The 20,433-nt window shown below is 38.8% G+C and overlaps 1 protein-coding gene across 1 annotated transcript in view; it reads left to right on the plus strand.

The window, feature by feature from the left end:
• Positions 1-20,433, plus strand: part of SPAG16 (sperm associated antigen 16) — a 415,031-nt gene that overhangs the window by 267,931 nt on the left and 126,667 nt on the right.

Genomic DNA, 20,433 nt, shown 5'->3' on the forward strand with positions numbered 1-20,433 from the left:
AATAGACTTCAGTCATATTTGTAATGAGTATAATTTGAATTTCAGAAAAAAGTCAAGTTCATAGGAAATAGGATAGGAAATGCAAGATGCTTTAAGGAAAAAAAAAATCCCCACAGTTTTCTCCTGGGAAAAACTGTGTAACATATTTGAATAATTTTGGTTTAGGGGTGGGGTTTTTTGTGAGTTTGGTTCCTTCTAAAATCTTTCCTTTCCAAATCTGGAAAATGCATTTTGCAAGATCTGCTATGGATTTACAGAGTATTCCCATTTTTTGTTTCCCTTTTAATCATGTTATTAAAAAATCAGCCCTTCATCAGTTCCTCTCTGAATAATGCAGAGCCTCGTGTCTCAAATTCCCCCCGCCACCAACAGCAGCAGACGTGACCCATGATGATGAAGTTCAGCTGGATGCAATTGAGCGTAGGCAGGGAAAGGGCTGGCATTCCCCCATGGGGAACTGCCTTTCCAGGACTGGCTGAGGACACCCCGCAGCTGATCAGCCTTAAGGGTACGCATGCACTCCTCTCCAGCACAGCCTTTCTGAGACCTTGACATCAGGGCACATAACATCTTTAGACCTTGAGGGCTTTATTTTAGAAGAATAATTGCCCTACTTTAAATAGAGCAGCTTTGCTGTGGCTAAGACTGATTTTATTTTATTTTTTCTTTGTGACATGCTTTTGTTATTACTTTTTTAAAAAAAAAAAAAATCCAGAAACTACTCTTTCTCTGGAGGAAAAATGCACATATTGATATCAAGATTTTACTTTTAATTTAGATCCTAGTGTTTCCAGTGGAGTGTGACTTGCTATAAATGAGATTTAAACAATTGTTGAACACATACGTGCAAGTTAAAAAGTGTGTGTGAACGAGTGTGGGGGAGTACGTGTGCACACATTTTTCTAGATATAATTTGCTTTCTCTCAGAAACGTTAATTAGTAGTCAAGAGTAAATAGTTGTATTAAACATAAAATTATAAAGACGTTATTATCCCACACTGCATAATAACTAAAAAACCAGTAAATAGTGTCTACTAGTGTAATGTTCAAAAATGGGTTAGTTTTGTAATGACAGCCCATAAGTATCTGCTATTTGACTTAGACATGCCACTTTTGAAAAGTTTGGTTATTAAACAAATTAATGAAGCAACTTATATTACTTACTAGTCTCACTCAACATTAGCGAGTGGATTGCATTTTCTAATTAGCATGTAAAGAAATGGATAATAAAGCTTTTCCCTAAAAATATGTATTGCCAATTTTCACACCTTTATTCCAAATTTTCTCATTTTTAACCTGCCAAAATGAAATAAATGTCTGTTGGGGGTATGAAAAAAGTAATTACTTTCCTTCTCCTTTAACTTCCTCTTAATTAACTTTTAATGTATGCTGTTACTCAGGGAGCATCCCTTAATACTAAATGTGTCTAAAACAGAAAAGACAGAGATTTAAATGATTTAGATAAACATCTGCCTAATATAGAGCCATAAAAGTTACAGATTCAGAAAAACAGTGGCTTACTGCCAGCATTCGCAGACAAGAAAATCCACAAAAAATTGTTTTCTTTTTCTATAAATCTTCTTCCCTTGTGTATATGAGCTTAGAGGAAGTGATCAAGCCTTCAGGTGCAGGTAACGTGGATTGCAAATAGTGTCTAATAACATAAGCTTTCTGAATATCACCAAATTGCTCTATGAACATCACCAAATTAGCAGAGATTTTGAAGGAGGACATGTTCTTTCTGGTATAAAATTAAATTTTTTGACTTGTTCTAGAGCAGCCCTCTTCTTTTTAATTTAAGACAAGAAATGGAAAAAGAATTGCGGTTTCTATCCATAGTTTCTGCCTACCTGACTATATAATGCCAATCCATGCTAGTATTAAATAATTCTGTTTAGATAAATTGGTTCTGTCTTTAGCAATTTAGAACAATCTTCTAAAGTAATGTGCTGTAAGAGTGTATTAAAATAAGTGCTCGTTATTTATTTTCAGCAATATTCAACTGTCAGAAATGGCGTAATAAAAAATATTTTGTCAAAATCTCAAGATTTCCAATAGTTGAATTAATAGAGTAAACACAATTATTGTTGTATATAGTTTTCCAAATAATGATAGAGATGAAGGATGTGTTACAAACCTAAACACAAAATCTCTTTTAACATTGTTTGAAAATTATCTGATGAAAGATAATTTAATTGTAAAATGCTGACTGACCCAAATATTTCTGTGGAAACATCTTCATTTTACAAGCTTCTCTTATATGCTAGGCAGCGTCCCAGTGAAAAAATTTTCTTCATCCCTGGGTGGGGAGCAGGGGGGTTTCAGTGCCGGCCCCCCAAAAACGGCTTCTGAGGTGGGCAGAGCACAGACCTTGGAGTCTGCAGTCCTGGCGTGGGCTGCGCGAAACAGCTGCTCTGCTGCTGAAGACCTGGGGAGCCCAAGTATGTCTGACCAGAATTGATACTGTCAAAAAATTGGTCATAAATAGAAATTTGGATCCTCATATCTTGTATTAGACGTGTAAAATGAGTCACGCAGGCTTTTTCTTTTTTTTTCGCTTCTTGACTTCAGCATAATACCATGCAACTGGAGATACACAAAAATGGAACAAACTTCAGTAAAAAACATATCCTCCAGCACCTCACTGTGTTTCTCAAGAGTTTGAATGAGATTTGAAGGAGCACGGCATTGATTTCTTTAACAAGACACATCAAATCTCAGCTTCACTCTTTGCTGTGTAATCCATGCTGTTTTCATGGCACTCTCATACCCCGCTGGAAAGTGTTTCCTCTGCAGTCTTTAGCCCACTGCTTTGTGCTCTTGTGTTATTACAAAAGCACTACTCCCTGGCTGTAGCAATTCATCTGATAGTAGAACATGACTGACTTGAACTGCGTCGCATAGTCTACCTTACTGTAGTGGTGTCATAACTCAGAAGTGTCCCTTGTGATAACTGATGTACTTGAAGATACATAGTGGGTGTTTCACGCAGGGGAAATGCTAGTTCTGAGAGAGGTGAATCCAAGTTTTCTACCCTAATTTTGGATCTCTGAAGAGCAATAAAGTGACATCCTTCCTGAGAGGAAGTGGTTTTTTAATAATCAGACACATTTCTGAGATTTTGAAAAAAACTTCCTACTTGGATTAGGATGAAAAGTCAATAGTTTGAAAACTTTCTGTGTATTAATACATGGGTAAATATATACATTATATACAAATATATAAATACATGGATATTTGGTTCTGAACAACCAAACTGTAGTTTCACCAGAATTTTGAAATATTCTCCTTGGACAATTTTGATCTATTTTTCAGTTTCTAAAAAATGTACTTAAATCTAAACTTGTTAACATTTTAGAACAGAAAGTTGTTTTTGACTCAGGAGGCCAAAGCTTTTTCAAAGGTGGTTTTCAACACCTCTGATATTTATCTTGCCAAATGCATGTCAGCTGATTTATTTAAACTGACCTGTATCTTGATCAGGTTTATTGTTTAAAAAGTCTTTATTTCCCCCCAACAAACATATTGTCAATACCTACCTCCCTTGTTCCAGTTGACAACACTTCTGTTGGTAAGAGGACATGAATTAAATCATGAAAAGAAAGCATAAAAGCCAGTAAAATCAGACCTGTGTGCTGGGTGTTCAGGACTGTTCTCACGTGAAAGCTCTGGGGTAACTGTATGTTCTGATTTCTTCTGGCTGGATTGGACTCCACCCATGATCTCCCTCATAAAATTAATGCACTGATGAGAAGTGTCACATATGGCAGCCGTGGCTTCAGCACCCAGCAGTGTGGGTGTACCCTGATGCATGGGGAGCTTTCTCTGGATGTTTTATATTGCGGCTGAGGGGCTACAATCATCTTTCGCCAGACTCTGTTACCTTCTCTCCTTATTGCGTGGATCCTATCATACTAAACCCAACATACTGTTATGAGCAGAAGCAGTCAGAATGATATATGAGATGGCTTCCAGACAATAAAAATTAGGTAGACCTTGCTCCATTCTCTGTCAGTGTTACTGTCCCATTTTTTGAGAAGAGGGATCTGGGTGTGAAAGAAAGGGAAGACGACAGTGTAGAGTAGAAAGATCATGTTTTATTTCCATATCAGGTAACTATGGATGGTGTAGGTTAGCAGTGAGAAAGATGATGGAAGGATAAAATCAAGTATAAGTGAGAAATATGTGCTAAGAAAGATGGAAGTATAAGCAGTGAAAGAAGAGAAAGCAGTGGTGTCAGGAGGAAAAGAGGGCATAAAAGACCTTAAGGAAAGAAAACAGCAAACAAAAAATTGGGACGTATTATATATTTTTGGTATCTGTTTTCTGCTCGGAAGCTTCTACCAAATAAAAGGCTCTATAATAGTGATTGATTTGTAATCTCTAGTGTCATTGCCCTCACTTCTCCCCAAAGCCATCTGGAGGCTGTCTGTAGACAGCCCATTGAAAAGTATGAATTGCAGCAAAGAAATTCTGCCTGGCAGAAAGAGGGATTGGTAATCAATTCCCTTCCTGCCAGGGAAGGCTGCTTTGCTCCCTTCGCATTTGCTGTCTGGTATCCTGTCTGCAAAATGCCGTCAGAGATGGTACCCGGGGAGGAGCGCAATGATACCAGGGATTACAAATCAATCATTCCCATTGTTGCTGGAGCTTGCTGTTGAACGCTGAAGACAGACAACACGTCTTTCGTTCGATAATTTAGTTGTTTTTAAGGATGAACAAAAAATTGGGTGGCTTTTCAAGATTCAGTGCTGTCTCTGGGCCAGTGGCGCCTAGAGGGTTGATGTCCAGCTGAAGGGTGCGTGGTGCAGCCTGACTGCCCAAGGCGTGTGCTTGGGGGGAGCGGTAGAACAGGCGTGCTCCTGTGCAACTGCAGAACTCATTCTTTTCAAAGCCTATGTCTTCCTATGTTTTCTCTTCTTTTTGTGTGTCCAAGGAGCTGGACAGACAACATTTTGAGGAGAAGCATGTACTGTCTGCTCAGAAGTACGAACAGAAAAGGCTGGGGCCTGTTCGTAATGAGGAAGGGTGGTACTGAAGTTGAGGTGGAGATTTCACAGCAGTGGTATCCTCAGACAACAGAGCAAGGTTGTTGGAGGGGGAGAAAACAGCCCCGAACTGAAAAACCAGAAGAGAACAGCTTTAGGGCAAAGTGCCAGAGCACTCGTAGCAAAGAGGCAGCACGTTCCCGGGTGGGAGCTCTTCCTTCCTCTTTGGAGACCAAGGTGTCAGGCAAGGGCCTTCAGCAGCTGAGGAGGGGGATGTTGAGGTATTGGGTAGGAGCACTGTCCTTGCACCCTGCTATGGTGCTCTGAGGTGGGATATGGGCACATAGCTGCACCATACATGTTGCCCTGGCCCAGGCAGAGAGGGTACGGGGAAGCGCGGCCACGAGTCACGGCGGCAGGCTGCAGGTGCCGGGGTGGGCATGTCCCACTGCTGTGCAGCTTGGACAAGGCCCTCTCAGCGCTCCTGCTAGGGAAACAAAAGGAATAAATAAAAATGTAAAAGAGGAATTACTAAAACTGTCCCTTGATAACTAAATGGTTGATCATAAATTGGAGTGTCTATGCAAATGAAGTAAATAATTAAAAACTCCAAGAACAGCACTGACTAGGTGGTTGATGGCTGGCAATTATAAAAGCTGAATTTTTAATATGCATACATCTAAGGAGCCAGTAAAAATTAGCTCCTAGACTAATGGACTTGCCTTTCTTCCAAGGCAGAATTTTAATGAGAGCATTATTTATAGCAGAGCCCAAGAACGAGCATTTTCTTGCTTAGTCTCATTTCTTCTTTGCTGACACTTTATTCATTAACCTCTGAACTTCTCTAGAGAAGAATAATACTCTACACAGAGGAGGGCAAAGATCACCTTGACCCCCTGAAATTAGTCATGGGTCATATATTGTTAAGAGAGTTACTTCTAACAAATAATGTTTATAAAACCCCGTTGGTGATATGTCCTTATTTCATGCTGGTTTCTGAGTCATTTATTTGCAGTTCAGTTCAATGAAGAGAAAATGAACATAACGTGATATCTCATAGTGCAATGCTTCTTGTGCCATCTTGTCTTGTACAGTGGGTAGATATACATCCCAATGAGACCTGAGGGGCTAATCTGGCCATATATTCTTACTGTGGATAAGAGGTGCTCCGCGTGTGGCTTGAAGACATGCAAGGGCATGAATTTATTTTTGAGCTCAGACACTAGCTCTGTCATGTCATTGCAGTGACCATGCTGTGCAGCAGCACGGCTCGGACAAAGGGCAGAGCCCTGCCACATCAGGGATTGCAAACCTGGGCTAGCCTGTGCTGCTCTGGAGCGTCCGCTGGCTGGAGGGGGGGCCCAGGGCATCCTGCTTCCTGCTGATTCCCTGTAGGGACTCAGGGTGAGAAGGACACAAGCCCAGCAGAGCTAGCTGCAGGCAAACCCAAAGTGCTATGGTTGAGATTTGAAACTTTTAGTTGAAAATTTGCAGAAATGGAATGCAAGTTATAGGTCATTTGCATTTAAAGTGCTTCTTGTGTTCTCCTTTTGAGCTTCTTTTTGTTAAACATATATTTTTTTCTGATTAAAAACAAATTTCCTTACTTGTCTGTCTTTAAATAATCAGGAAAGATCTGGCTTAAATTGAAAAATTACAAAACCAGTAAAATTAATGAAAGAGTGCTACTTCTCAGATCTAGGAATAACTACTTATCCTTTCCCTAGTGATGAAGCAGACAGGAAAGGAGAATGAGCAAAAAATAAAACAGTGTTTTATATTTGTTGGGGCTTTATAATCAAATCACACTGAAAGCACTTAAAAAAAAAAAAAATGGCAATTCTCATTTAAAAAAAAAATGGTGTCTTCTGAAAAGACAAACTTTTAATTGTATTTTATTCTTTACTAATCAAAATCATGTGGTTGAAAATTTTGACCTGCAAAACATATATAATAGACCAAGAGTCATGCTGAGTGCTCTCTGTGTCTGAGAAATGGAATGAAATTTTGTTTTGCCCTGCTCTGCTTAAACATTGTGTCAGGATTCCTCCCACAGCTGTCAGCCATGTATGCCAGCGTACTTCCTTTTCTCCACATTGTAAAATGGGCACTAATTCCATTCTCATTGGAGAGTAAGACTTCAACAGAGGCTCAATCTCTTCCAGGGTGTAAAATGCTGTGCTGCTTACTACTGAAGTACTTTTTGTTTATGACAGTTCTTATAACAACGTTCTTGAAATTTGGATGTTCAAATGATTGAACACTGAGAAGATCACTACATAAGAAGTAGCATTTAATTTGGTAGATGCCTGAACATTGTTATGGAGCAGGATTGTTGGTGTGCATGTCTAATGCAGATAATTTTTTTAGAATTAATTTTTAAAACTCTCCGGTTTTTGACAGCAATATCTGCTTTCTGAAATATGTCTGTATATCTTAGGAAGTTATCAGATCTGTGTCTGACTCAGGTACTCTTTCATCTTACTGAGTGCGCGTGACAACATTCAGAGAGATAGAAGGGAGTTTGGGAATGTTTTTAACTTTCCATCACTGGAGCTGCAGGCAGGTTTGAGACACTAAGACCAAGACTTTAGCAGGATACAAAAGTGAATGGACATTTATATGCATAACGAGACCATAAACATAAAATGTATTTCATATATTTTTTAATATGGGTAGCAAGTTTAGACATGAGAACACAATATTTATGGGCAGCATAACCACCTATTCCATAAGTAGAACCTTCCTCAGAAGTAGCTGGTTTTGTGTGCAACTGGATTGGAAAACTGGAGCAGGTATACTGGGGCACAGAACTTCCCATGCTCTGGGAAGTTTCAGCTAGGATAGAAAGGACTGTCTCTTATCTAGTGTTAGTAAGTAGTGTGGAGGTGGCCTGGAAAATGACTGAACCCTTGGCTGTGAAGTAGTGGCTCAAGTATTGTCTTGGTCATTTCACTTTCCTTTGCTGTCAGTTTACTGTCTGTATGAAGTGCATTGGCACTGTTGACTTCCCCTTTTAGGAAAATATCCACTGGGCAAAAACAGCCAACACAGCTTTGCAGTGCTGTGGTAAATGACTGAATGAACTGAACTTCTGAAGTACTCCTTTGTTCTTTCCTTCCTTGTCCTAGTCCTGAGCTAGGTGGTGTGGCTCAGAGCTCAGTGGTATAACTGTATGTATACTATGTCTGAAGACAAAACTTCTCTACTAAGCCTACTAGACGTGCCCTAGTTTGCATTTATTTGCCTGTCTTTCTTCCCTGCTCTTGGGTTCGCAGGTATTTCCTGAAAATGTATTTGTTTCACTCATTATACAAAGTTCCGCTGGAATTGAAGCTTCCATAGGCTCTGTGAAAATCCTGGCCATTTTATCTAACGAAGAATAAGTAAAAGTGTCAACGTTTTTCATTACCGTTAATAGAGAGCTTTAGAAAATTAAACGTTGTAGATGCTCCCTTCAGTGTATGGTTAGTTCAAGTTCTTAGGATTTTCTCAGGTTCAGTTACTCACCCAGAAATGATAGCAGCTCCCACAGTCATCATTACTCTGTGCAGAAACCCTGTGCCTTTGCATGCAGCTCTCAGTGGGAACACACTATAAATCCAGCTGCAGTGCCTGCCAGCTGTCTCAGCAGCCCCTTCAACAGCTTTGTATTCTGTGGCTTGATTCTTCATTGCCTGCAGGTTCACAAGTATTAGGTGCTCCTGCTATAGAAGGGTTTGTCCCCTAGCCCAGATTTGTCCTCTAGCCTAGCTCAGCCTCTATGTGGACTTGCTGTGTCGGCAATAGCATGCACAAGTTTTATTGAACACGCCCCATTCTCCAAGACTGTCTCCAGAGGACCTTTCAAAAAGGAGCTGGGAACTGCTCGCCTGACAGATCTCTACCTAGCCCTGGCTCTGCGCTCTACCCAAATCTGGTTTCTGTATGAAGTCCTTTCATCCGCTAGTCAGTGAAGTCACTGGGTGAAAGCCACTCTGCTCCCATTTGAATTGGGGGCTCTTCAAGTTGTCTCTTGTATTTTATTTCTACTCTGATATTAAATTTGTATTCATTCTGTCTTGGAAGACTCATTGCCTTTTGTAACTGCATGTCCTTTTTTTTTTTTTTTTTTTCTATGAGGACTTCATTTACTTAGAAATACCAAACATATTACAGAATAAGGAAACGGAGAAAGCTTTTCTTTTACCCTCCACCAGCTGAGGGCTTGGCAGCTGCAGGGTCCAATGCATTGGGAATACGAGGAAAGAAAACATAATGGCAAAGAAAAATAAAGACGAGACCTTCTATATTGTAAAATGTTGCAAACAGAAACATTTCATATTCCTCTCACTGTCAATATGTTAAGTGTTCAACAACAAATCAATACTGCCCAATGGTGAGTGGTTCTCTTCCTTCATTTTAATCTGTGCAGCCTATCGTGGCGGCAGGAGCGCAGCGCAGCAGCATCAGGAAAAGGGAATGATTTTTACCAGGATTGTGTTGCAGCTGCCCCACCCTCTTTCCCAAAACAAATTCACAGGGGCTTCGAGGCTTTAATTCTATTTCTTCAAGAGTCAGAACACAGACACTTGTTTTCTCCCCTGCTGCTTTGTATTCCTCCCCGGCTGCTCCTCCCATCATGTTGCAGAAGGCTGTGTTCTTCTCTTGTTTGCTTCACACTTTAATTTCCAGGGGCTTTGCCGTAATGCTGTGGCTTCTCAGCATGGGAGGGTTACCTACCATTCCCGGGGAGGAGGAGGTAGGATGAAAAAAAGTCCCAATATCAGCTTCTGAGTGACAATGGTCTGTGTTAGAAACCCATCTATTCAATCACTGCATTGAACAAGGGCAGATTTTCATCAAAAGAAGCTCCCGGAGGGGTTACGTACTTTGAAGGAAATACATTAATTAAAACACTCTGCAAAATAGTGGGTGAAGAAATGCATAACATTTCAGCTCGATTTTATGCTGCGCTGAGCACTTTTTTGACCTTCATCTCCAAATGGTAAATGGAAATGTGGATTTGAAAGCCTTCGAACATACTTGTAGCACAACTTGATTATTTCCTCTGCAGTTCTTTGTAGGAAAAAAAAAAAGCAGCAAAAATATGATACTGTTACCATATTTGCAGCTGAAGCTGTTTAGAGCCCAGGCAGACTAACATTAACAAATGATGATAATTAGGCTTGCTTTGCATATTAAAATTGTCTTAATTAAACACTGATTCTGTAAACGTTTAAAGGCTGTAATCGATCTTTTGCAGGCTCTCTTGGTTATTTATATGATCTAATAAAGGCTAGAGGCTTTGTTAATGAGACCTCTATTTCCTAACTTGTATGTGTCAATGAGATTATTTCACCGACAATTACAGAGCAGACTGCCGTTAATAACTCACAAACCCCGAATGCTGGAATTCTTTTGTCTGAGGCTACATACATGATATAACTCCCTTAATGGGAACCTGCTGTTTACATTTTCTTTCTGCTCAGATAGGGGCCCATGCCGCAAACCTTACTAGGGAAAAATCCCAGGAAAGATATTTCATGGGGAGTTTCTGTCAATTCAAAATCAAGCTCGCGGTGTCCTGTGAGCTGTTTGAATAATGGATCTAATATTTATACAGCGTTGAGCTTAGTCATAATACATTTGGTCCCAGATCTAATCCTGGAAAGTCTGACAGTTAGGCTGAACTTTGTAAGAAACTCTTTTTTTAATTTAAGAGGTAACGTAATCATGCTGTAGTTTTACAAGAGGTCTCTGAAAAGGCTTCCAGGACTTTTACTTCTCTTCAGTATCTCTACAATCTTGTGCCATGATGTGAGCATCTTGGGAAAATGGTGCTGAAACAGATGAAGAGCTGTTGCTTCTGAGATGGTAAATGTTTTTATCCCTCCTGCCACCAATAACCTTGTTAGCACCAGACAAAAACATTTTGGGGAAAGTGTTCATATTGCTTTGGAATAATTTTTTTTCAACATTTTTAGTATTTGACTTATCTTCTTGCACATGAAGGACCATGTATTTATGTATGTATGTATGTATAGTGGGATATTCCCAGTAAAGATTTTCTGGTTTCAACCCTCTACATGCGCTTCTTTGAAGGTGACATAAATAGTTGCATACTCGATAGTCTTTTAAGTCCAGTCACCAGATACAGTGTCAGTACTGATGGATTAAAAGATATATTTATTCCTATTTCATTTAAGTCATTAAGTTTAATGGAAAATATTAATAACCTTAACAAAGCTAAACCACTAGAGTGTGTTGTTAATGATTAAAATAATTTTTCTGTGAAATGATCGATAAACTCTACAAAGCAGATGGGACTTTCAAAATTCGTGTTTTGCCTAATTCCTTTCCCACCGAGACAGTGCGGCTTTCTGCTGGGAGCAGTGCTATGGTGAAAGAGTAACACTGGTAATCCTTAGACTAAGATTCAGCGCGGTACTTCCAATGGGAATGCTTTGTATGCCGAAAGTCAAAAGGATGTATTTACACATCTTTTGGTCTAAGCATAAGCATATTTATTGGCGTAGGTAATTTCATATGCAATGAACCTTGACATCAGGTGGAAGTATTTTTCTAGCAAAGGCATTACCAAATGTCCTCATTCTGTGAGTGAAACTGGGAATAATTTTGTCTGTAGCTTCAGGAGGCCCCAGATCTGTTTCATTTTGTGATACGTTCTCGTGGTAGTGTAAGGCAATGACAAAAAGGATGATGCCTTTTCACGCGATATCTGTATTTCACTAATCAAGACGCCAAAAATATGTAAGGCCCATAACATATAAAGCATGCAAGTTTATGAGACAAAGTTTGCCTATTCCTAAATGTAATGGAAGTTAACCATCATATTATTGAGATACTGAGATAGTAGTTAAGTATTTGTGCTTTGAATGCTAAATAAAACTTAGATGTCCAGCAGACTTACTAAAAAATATAACTATTTCCATCGCTACCCAGACCTTCCTGCTTTACTTTCTCTTTTCACTAGAAAATCTCACTTTTGAAAATACTGACATGAATTTGATTTTGAATACTTCCAAAATCCTGAATTTGAAATTGCACAAGATGAGGAATATTTCTGATAGGCATTTACCATCCTTTTTTCTCCTTTCACTCAGAATATGCAGACAGTGCATGCAGGATCTGGTGTACAGAATCTATGGACAGTGTGTTTGTAAGAGCTGATTTCAACATTTTCTCCTCTTCCATTGGTGATTTTTTTTTTCAAATTTTGAAATCTAAAGACGTTTTAAAATGAAACTGTTAATTTTTCTTTTTTGTTTGTTTTTATTTCAGTGACCTCTTTTTCCAGTGAATAACTTCTTCAATGTTTCTAGCGAAATAGTCTGGATTCTCTTTTCCAGTCTTGGTCCCTCAGGTCAGCAACGCTGTTATTCCCACAGTGGCAGTAGTTCGGAAAACCGGATCATGGTGAGCAAGTGACGTGCTTTCCATTTCTGTTCAGATCCTGGTTTCTTTGCCAAGACCCCTACTTTGGGAACTAGTCAATCCCTTCCAGTTGGTTAATGGAGAAAATAGAGATCAAAGAAGAACCTGACTTTAAGAGTGCTATTCAGCAGTTGCAGGTTAGCAAAAGAGAGCTGCAGACATGTTCTGTTAAGTTTGCCCTTTTTTGTTTTTCTTGGTTTTGGTATTTTTCTCTGTGCATCTGCCATTTTAAATTTGGATGAGATGCATTTGATGCATAATGACTGCCAGAACAAAATTCACAGTGTGAATGCAGGAGGCTTACAAACTCATTTATACCAATAGAAGTAAACACTCTCCAAATGGCTGTCAGGCAAGTAATAACTTTGATCTTACTGGCTTTGTCTTGATTTATACTGACTCTTTGAAGGGAACAAATTCTTCAGCTTTCTCTTTTTTCTTTTTTTTTTTTTTTAATTTTGGGCCACCTCATTTGTCTTATTTAATAATCACAGTTGTGTATGTACCTGCTTTTGCCTCTATACTGTCTTTTTCAGTTAAAAACACCTAGTTTTTCCTTTTTCTTGTTGGGAAAAATAACCAGTGTCCTGGTATGAATTCACATAAGGCAACAGTTTGGCATTTGGACCAAAATTGAGCTTCAGGTTTTAAGAGCACTAAAATCCTTCAGACTGATACTCAACTTCTCATCTTCAGATAAGATCGGAAGATAGTGCATCATGTTGCTTTGCTCAGTTGCTGATTTCTTAAGACTTTTGTTACAGGAGCAGAATCGGATTAGCAGGTGAACAAACACAGTTCTTGAGTGCAAACACTAAAGACAATGCACAGGAGTGGTAGATTCAGATGTAGGAGTCGTACCCCTGTAGAAGCTGAACTATATGCAACTGCTTCCCATGCTTTTTGTAGTTTTCTTGCAGGCCAGATGCTGTTCACTGCTGAACAGAGGAAAAATAAACACTTTCCAAGCATGAAACTTAAATTTCAAGCGCTTTGCCTTTAAAAGTGGGAAGGAAGAAAGGGTTTCCCATGTAGCCCTTTCACTTTTTCTCATATATAATTAAATTATGTATTCATTGTTTTATTCTGCTTTCATGCAATTCCATTTTCAAAGCCAACAGAAATTCTTTTGTATTTCTTTTCTGTGCTTTCACTACACTCATAACTTTCCTGGTTATATTCCACCAGCAACTTCTGCTCATTTATAATTAATCTTTTTGATCTTTTTTACATTAAAGCAATAGAACTCATAATGTTTAATGTTAGACAGTCCTACTAGGTTTCTGTCATTCACGCATTACTCTCCTGAAAACGGTTGGTATGTTTTGCAAAGCACTGGAATACCAAGTTAATTTAAAGTAAACTCTAGTTATGATAAAAATGGGCCGCCTCATTCTGTGGGGGAGAAGGCTGTATTCCATGCTGAGAAGTCTGCAGTTAATGGACTCCAGCATACGGGATTTCCCTGGCCATCCCTGCTCTTGCACCACTGATCCTTTCCTCACTGGAACATTTAAACTCCAGGAGTTACGTTGGATATGAGGAATGCAGTTACCAAATTTGGCTCTTTTGGTGCTGACAGGGTGATGTATGTTTACCTGCCTTACGAATCCTTATTAAGATGCAGTAGCTTCTGTTACCGAAGCCATCTGCCAATATCAACCAGGGGAATAATATACAGGTCTGCTTTTAGTGAAAGAATTTCAATATCTTTGAGGGATTATTTTTTCTATTTATTTTCTTTTAAAGGAATGATAGGGCCAGCAAAGATATTTCTCCCTCCCCTCCTTGGATGGTCTGTCATGGCTGTGCAGGTGGAACTATGCTCGCGTGTGATCTCTCCAAATAGAGATTACTTTTCTCTCTCTTCGCAGAAGTAGGTACAGGAAGGTATGTGCTTATTATAAAACCTTTTTTCCTCCTTATATAGTTAGAAGTTTGATGTCTTTTACAGGAGTTTAGTGAGGAGAGAATCCCACACGGTCATGTCTGTTTAAATACTGCCTGTGGTTACAAGTTTCCACAGACTGCAGTACAAAAATCCAAGTGTCAGTAGAAGACAAAAAGATAATTCACTTTCATCTCAAGAACAAAGCTGAACAGAGGAGCTTTTTTCAACTTTTTTAATTCATGAAACATTTATCTTAGAGTCAGGTTATATTATGCTGGCAAGAATATCATCTGTCAGCATTTCTGCTATAAACTCCTGTTTTTACTGGGTTTTAGGAGAGCCTTAGAGGTTCACTTTGAACAGGTTTAGCATACAAGGTCTTGGCCTAGAAACACACTTTTCCTCCCAGTTAAGAAAAATGAATATGACTACGTGTTCAGTGCAAAAGACATATTAATGCTACGTTCAGGTGAAAGTTCAGATGCAGAAAACTGAGATAATTCAGGAGTGTCCCAGAGCAAGGTTACTTTAGTTTTACCATATTTTTAATAGCAGGTGTTACTAACTCTGAAGTGAAAGGAAGGCTGGTCTGTGATGAAAAGTATGGCATTAGGCTTGGCTGGCAGGCAGAGCTCTATTTCTAGTTTCTATTACCTACCAGCTTTAGAAAAATGCTTTTTCTCAAGTTTTTAATGTTTCACAGTATGAAAGTTGTTATATAAGTTCATGCATTTTAAAGAGATTCAAAATTCTGTTTCTTTAGGAAGTCGTAGTGTATAAAGTTAAAAAAAAAAGCTGTCTGTGAGAAAGGGAGATCACTGTAATAGCAAAGAGCCCAACAGCTGATGTACTTCAGCTTTGGTGTACATACCTGCCTCTGTGAATCCTTGTGTAATAAGGCACTCAAATGACAATTGCAAGTTAATTTTATTCCCCAAATACAGGATTACAAAACATCTGAGTGATGCCCTGTCCTTACCCTTGGTCTAACATCAAGAAACGGTATTCTCCACATGATTTCTTCCCCCAGGGTCTATTCCTAGCGAGGAGAACAGAAGCAAACTCCGTGCTGAAGGTTCTGTGCTTGAGCTTATCAAGTAAAACCTGTGGTGACAGATGGTAAAATTGTTTTCCAGATTTGTTCACTGCTTACTGTACAGATACTGTACGTCATGTGCTCATAAAAGCCTCTGAGAGAGTAGCTGGGAGATGGATGCGTTTTCGCCTTGCTTTGAGTGGTGCCCTCTGGATGAGATGGGATGGGGCAGATGGAGAAGAGCGGCTCTTGCTGCGAGCAGCTGGGCTGGCCTTGCGGGGGGCGCACACAGACTTCATGTGATGCGGGAAATTGCTGAAGTGAGTTATTATGGGCTGGGCTGAAAGAAGAAACTAAAAGAAAGGAGCCATCTTGCAAAGGTAGAGGGAGTAGGTGTTTTTAGACTCTTCCCTCCAGTTTTTGTGTTTACCTGTCATATCCCATGAAAATGAGTTTTCTCTCTTTTAAAAATTGCCTTGTTATAGCTTGTGCTGTAATAAAGAGATCCAAATCCCTTTTGACGTTTCCAGCACACCTACTCCAAGGCACCAATGCAGGCAATTCCCCTGCAGCGTGGAGTCACTTCAGAGCCCACAGTTCTGCTGGAGGTGTCATGTGTTTCCTTCAGAGCTTGCTAGTGCCTTGCTGATGTGAAGCAGACAGACCATGTTGGGAGGTTTTGTTTGTTTTTAATAAAGAGAATGAGGTGGATAGTTCCACTGTTGAGTGCTTCATGGTTTGAACACTTTTCTTAGTTCAGTCCTTCTGATTGAACATATTTCTTTGAGTTAATTTCTAAATTAACCAAGAAATTACAAATAAATCTCTTCTATGAACACTGTTTAAAGAAGTCTCGTACTCGGCTGTTTTTATCTAAAAGCTAATAAAATATCAAACTAATAAAGATAATTATGTATTGCACCAAGTATATTACACTCAGCTTGATCTAATGGATATATTATCTTGATTTTTGAACTTGGCAAAGTAAGTTTGTTCATATCAGACTTTCATGTGTAGCAGGGCATTCAAAATTCAGAAAAATAATCAAAACAGCAGAGTTTAAAAAACATGAGTAGTTTTAAATGATGCTCAACAGTTTTTGGCTGTGTGTTTTCTCTGGAGGTTCTTGTTAGGTTTGGAGTTTTTTTGTTGTTGTTGTTAAACTGGCAATTAAAATAAGTATAGGAAGATTCAACTACTGTGTTACATAGTTAATGGTTGAACTTAATTCTACCGATGCAAAGAAGCTGTAGTATATTAATCATGATTGTCTTCAGCCTGTCTTGTCTTGCCCTGGTATTTGTATAGCTATATGGACACAATAGGGAGGAGTTACAGCAGAATTTCACTATTGATTCCAAAATCTTGGCCTTTTATCCTGTGAAAGTAAGAACAAAAAATCATTTGAATTTAGGTTCCTTGTTTAACAACTCTTGCAGCAGGATTACTCTTCACAGATCCACAGTTCGAAAGGTCACGCTGCTTTTCTACAGTACTGGATTGCATTTAAAAAAAAAAAGAGATTTTTTCTCTCTCTGAAGTCTTTTAGATAGCTCCAATTCAAGGTAGGCAATTAATGTCTGTGCTCAGTGGAAGCTGCGAGGTTGATAGGCTCCACAACATAATGCCATGGTGTTTCTAACTGCTGATTCTAATGTTAATTTCTGGGTTTCAAAATGGAAAATTATATGTGTGTGTGCATGTATGAATAATAATCTAAAAAAAAAAAACCAACAATGCAGAACACTTCATATTTTGTTTTCTTTGAATGTTGCTATTATCTGTGTATTTTCCGCAGAGGAAGAATGTATGGTTATTTAATGTAATTGGGCAGTAGCTCAAGGAGTGAATAGAACTGAGATTTCCTCCATTACAATTTCAGTCCAGACCTGATGACTTAGTTAACAATAATAATGTATTCTCCATAATTTACTGCCCTTTATACTGCTAGGGTGTCATATGCTAGGAGACTGGACAGACCCTATGGGTTAAATGTGGAAAAAATGGGCCTTTCTACAGCTGCAGAGTTCTGCTCTGATGTTTCGTTGTTTCTCCTACTCTCGATTTGTGATAACATTATCTCTGTCAGTGGGGTAATGGTCAGCGAGACCTTGAAGGTAGCGGCAAAGGAGTGTAATTTACCCTAGCTGACAACTCCCCTAATGTTAAGACAAGCTCCTGCTTTTTCCCTCTGCTCTTTTCCTCATGATACAAGTCCCAGATGTTTGCCCCCGCTCTCCTTGAACCTTAAAGAAATTCAGTTAAATGGCAGATGCTTACAGCTGGTTCCTGGATGACAAGAAGCTGTTAGTAAGCCAAGGACCAGTTTGCGAGGTGCTCCAGTGAAATTCCCCTGAAGGAGAGATGCTCCAAGGGAGATTAAGCCTGGGACTTGGACACCCTGTTCACACCTGGTTCAGTGCCACATTGAATGAAGCAGGGGTCCTGGTGCTGTTATAGTAGATTATTTTATAATTAAAGACTGAAAAGCAGAATGTGTGTGCAAAATGGGTATCCTTAAGTTATTGCTGAGCTCTTGACGCTGAAAGCTCAGTGCTATCTTAACATGCGATCTGATCCAGAGAGTATTTATTACTGTTTGATTTTGCTGGGACATTACAGCTAAATAGTAAGCTTTCCAGTTTTGTTTTTATGGCATTTATGTCTGTAAAACTCAGATTTCCTGCTGTTGGTAAAGGAAACATTAGCTGTGCATTGAATAAAAATAAAGTGGCACTTTGGAAATTAAGTTTCAGCAATAGTATTGAGAAGCACTACAAAACTGCTGCCTTTGTCTAGCTTTTAGTAGTATTATTATTATTATTACTATTATTAAAATCCTTCTCAGGTGTTTTATACTGAATTGACTTACGGAAGGGAAATCGGAAAGTTCACATTCATTTTGTGGCACGGCGTCCATGTGGTTTTCCTTTTAGTTTTTGGTTCATGATAGCATGCTTTTTCTGTATTTGTGAAAAGGTTACTGTGTATATATTGGTATTTGAGAGTGTCTGAGGGTAAATACTATGCCCTGCTGAGCAACAGCAGTTATTTTACAAGGGCTATTTTTCACATGCAAAACATGCACCAGCATTTGGGTTGTTACCATGGACTGGGTACAATTGATCTTGCTGCTAGGCCACAAGGTAGATTTTATGTCCTTGAAATTTTTTCTTGCTAGATGGTTCCTATGTGTTTTGTTATCTTTACCTATTATGTTATCTTCATCAAATTTAATTTGTCTGTCAGCATCTTGGGAATTTTGTGTCATCACATTTCTATCCCAACAGTGAATTTACAATTGGATAATAATTATTTACATTTTCTTTTTATCAGGATTTATTGGTTGAGATTTTATTATTTAGAAATCATGTAAATATACAAGTTTTTTGGGTGGGGTTTTTTTAGCACTTTTTGCCCCCTATAAGTTTGTTGAAAACTGTAGAGGACTCGAGAACTGCACACTGGCAACCTTTTTATGCTTAAAGTGGATGTGTGCTTGCTCTTTAAAGATAGTGGATCACTTTTAATAGTCCAGAGACTTTTTTTCTTGTTATGTTTGTCTTGCAATCCTTCCATGGGAATAATAGTAATTTCCTAGTTTGATCTCAATAGTATATGCAGCCCTGAAGCAGAGACTACTTCAAGACAGAAAGGTAAATGAAAAATGCAAGATACAAAATGGCGCTTGCCAAAGTAGCCTGCTGCCTTTTTTGGTGACAAAAACAAAAGGAATTCCGTGTAGCATTAAATGCTGGGCTTTATCAGAGATCTGTATTCTAATGCCATATGAACAAGACTGGAGAGAGTCTCCTGGGTCTCCAAGTTCAGGCAAAAGATCACATGCAGGAGAAGGTCATTTATTTCCAGACTTTTCAAACAGCTTCTTACAATTAATGAGAATTTTTTAATCCCCACTACTTGGAGTGGAGGGGAGTTTTCGTATCTCACTGTTCAAGAACTGTCTTCTAATTTCCAAATGAAATTTATATGCAGATAATGAATACACATATGTTCCTGCATCAACACTGCTCTTCAGCTTCAATAGCTCTTTTCCCTCTTTGCCATTAACCCCTGAGATATTTACAACGGCAATCTAATCCCTTTTAACTGCTGTTTTGTTGGACGGAGTTCTCCTAAATGGTTCAGAGATGTAATATGAACTACAGAGTATTATCGAATAGTGTCCCTCCAGAATTACTTTGTGGTCAAACCTCATTAACTACTTTCCTGAAAGGACTTGTTGTGAACAGTGAGGATATACTGATAAAGCATATCAGGTTTTGTCAGTGAAAAAGAGAATTCAAATATCTTACGTCAGAGTAGGAGTGATTTTTTGTTTGTTTGTTTGGGATTTTTTTTGTGGATTAGGAAAATAAGAATGGAATTAAGCTGATGGTATAAACTCTAAAAGCATGACAGAGGTATGATTAGCCCATGTAACCCCTGCTCCTGAGAGACTGATTCAAGCTGGAATAAATACAAAGAAGAACTACTAGGATGAGTAGAGGAATATCAGATCTCGGTTTTGGGTTTTTTCATCTCTCCAGAAAAATGCAACAAATTGTCTTTCAATTCCAGTGTCAATAAAATGTTTTCTTAGAGTGAAAACTTGTTCTTCAGGATATGATTACACTGTTCAAAGCTGGGTTTCACTTTTAATAGAAAGTATTTTTGTTACTGTTACCCATGAAGCCAGTGATTTTTATGAAAACAGAGAAATGCACCTACTTTTAATACCTCTGTCTTCCCGTCTTGGAAGACTTCGGGTTTTTTAGCAGGAGATACTGTGGTTGGATGCCTCCTGTGCTGGAAGAACAAGTCAGATATCAGTGATGACACCTGACATATGTTACTACACTATGTAGGTCACTTACGGCCTAATGTGGAAGATAACAAAAGATAATTAATTTTGATTTCATGCTTGTGATTCCTTAAGGAAGACGTTAATGGTGTGTGTGGAATATTGAGAGACACTGCCCAAGAGCAAGAGCTCAGTCTTTTGGAAGCAGTGATTACACCTTCTAATTTGAACCCTTCGGCAAGGGAGATGGCTTTTTTGCATGGTATTTGAATGCACC

The sequence above is a fragment of the Gavia stellata genome, chromosome 8 (genome assembly GCF_030936135.1).
Source record: "Gavia stellata isolate bGavSte3 chromosome 8, bGavSte3.hap2, whole genome shotgun sequence".
NCBI classification, from domain to species: Eukaryota; Metazoa; Chordata; class Aves; order Gaviiformes; family Gaviidae; genus Gavia; species Gavia stellata.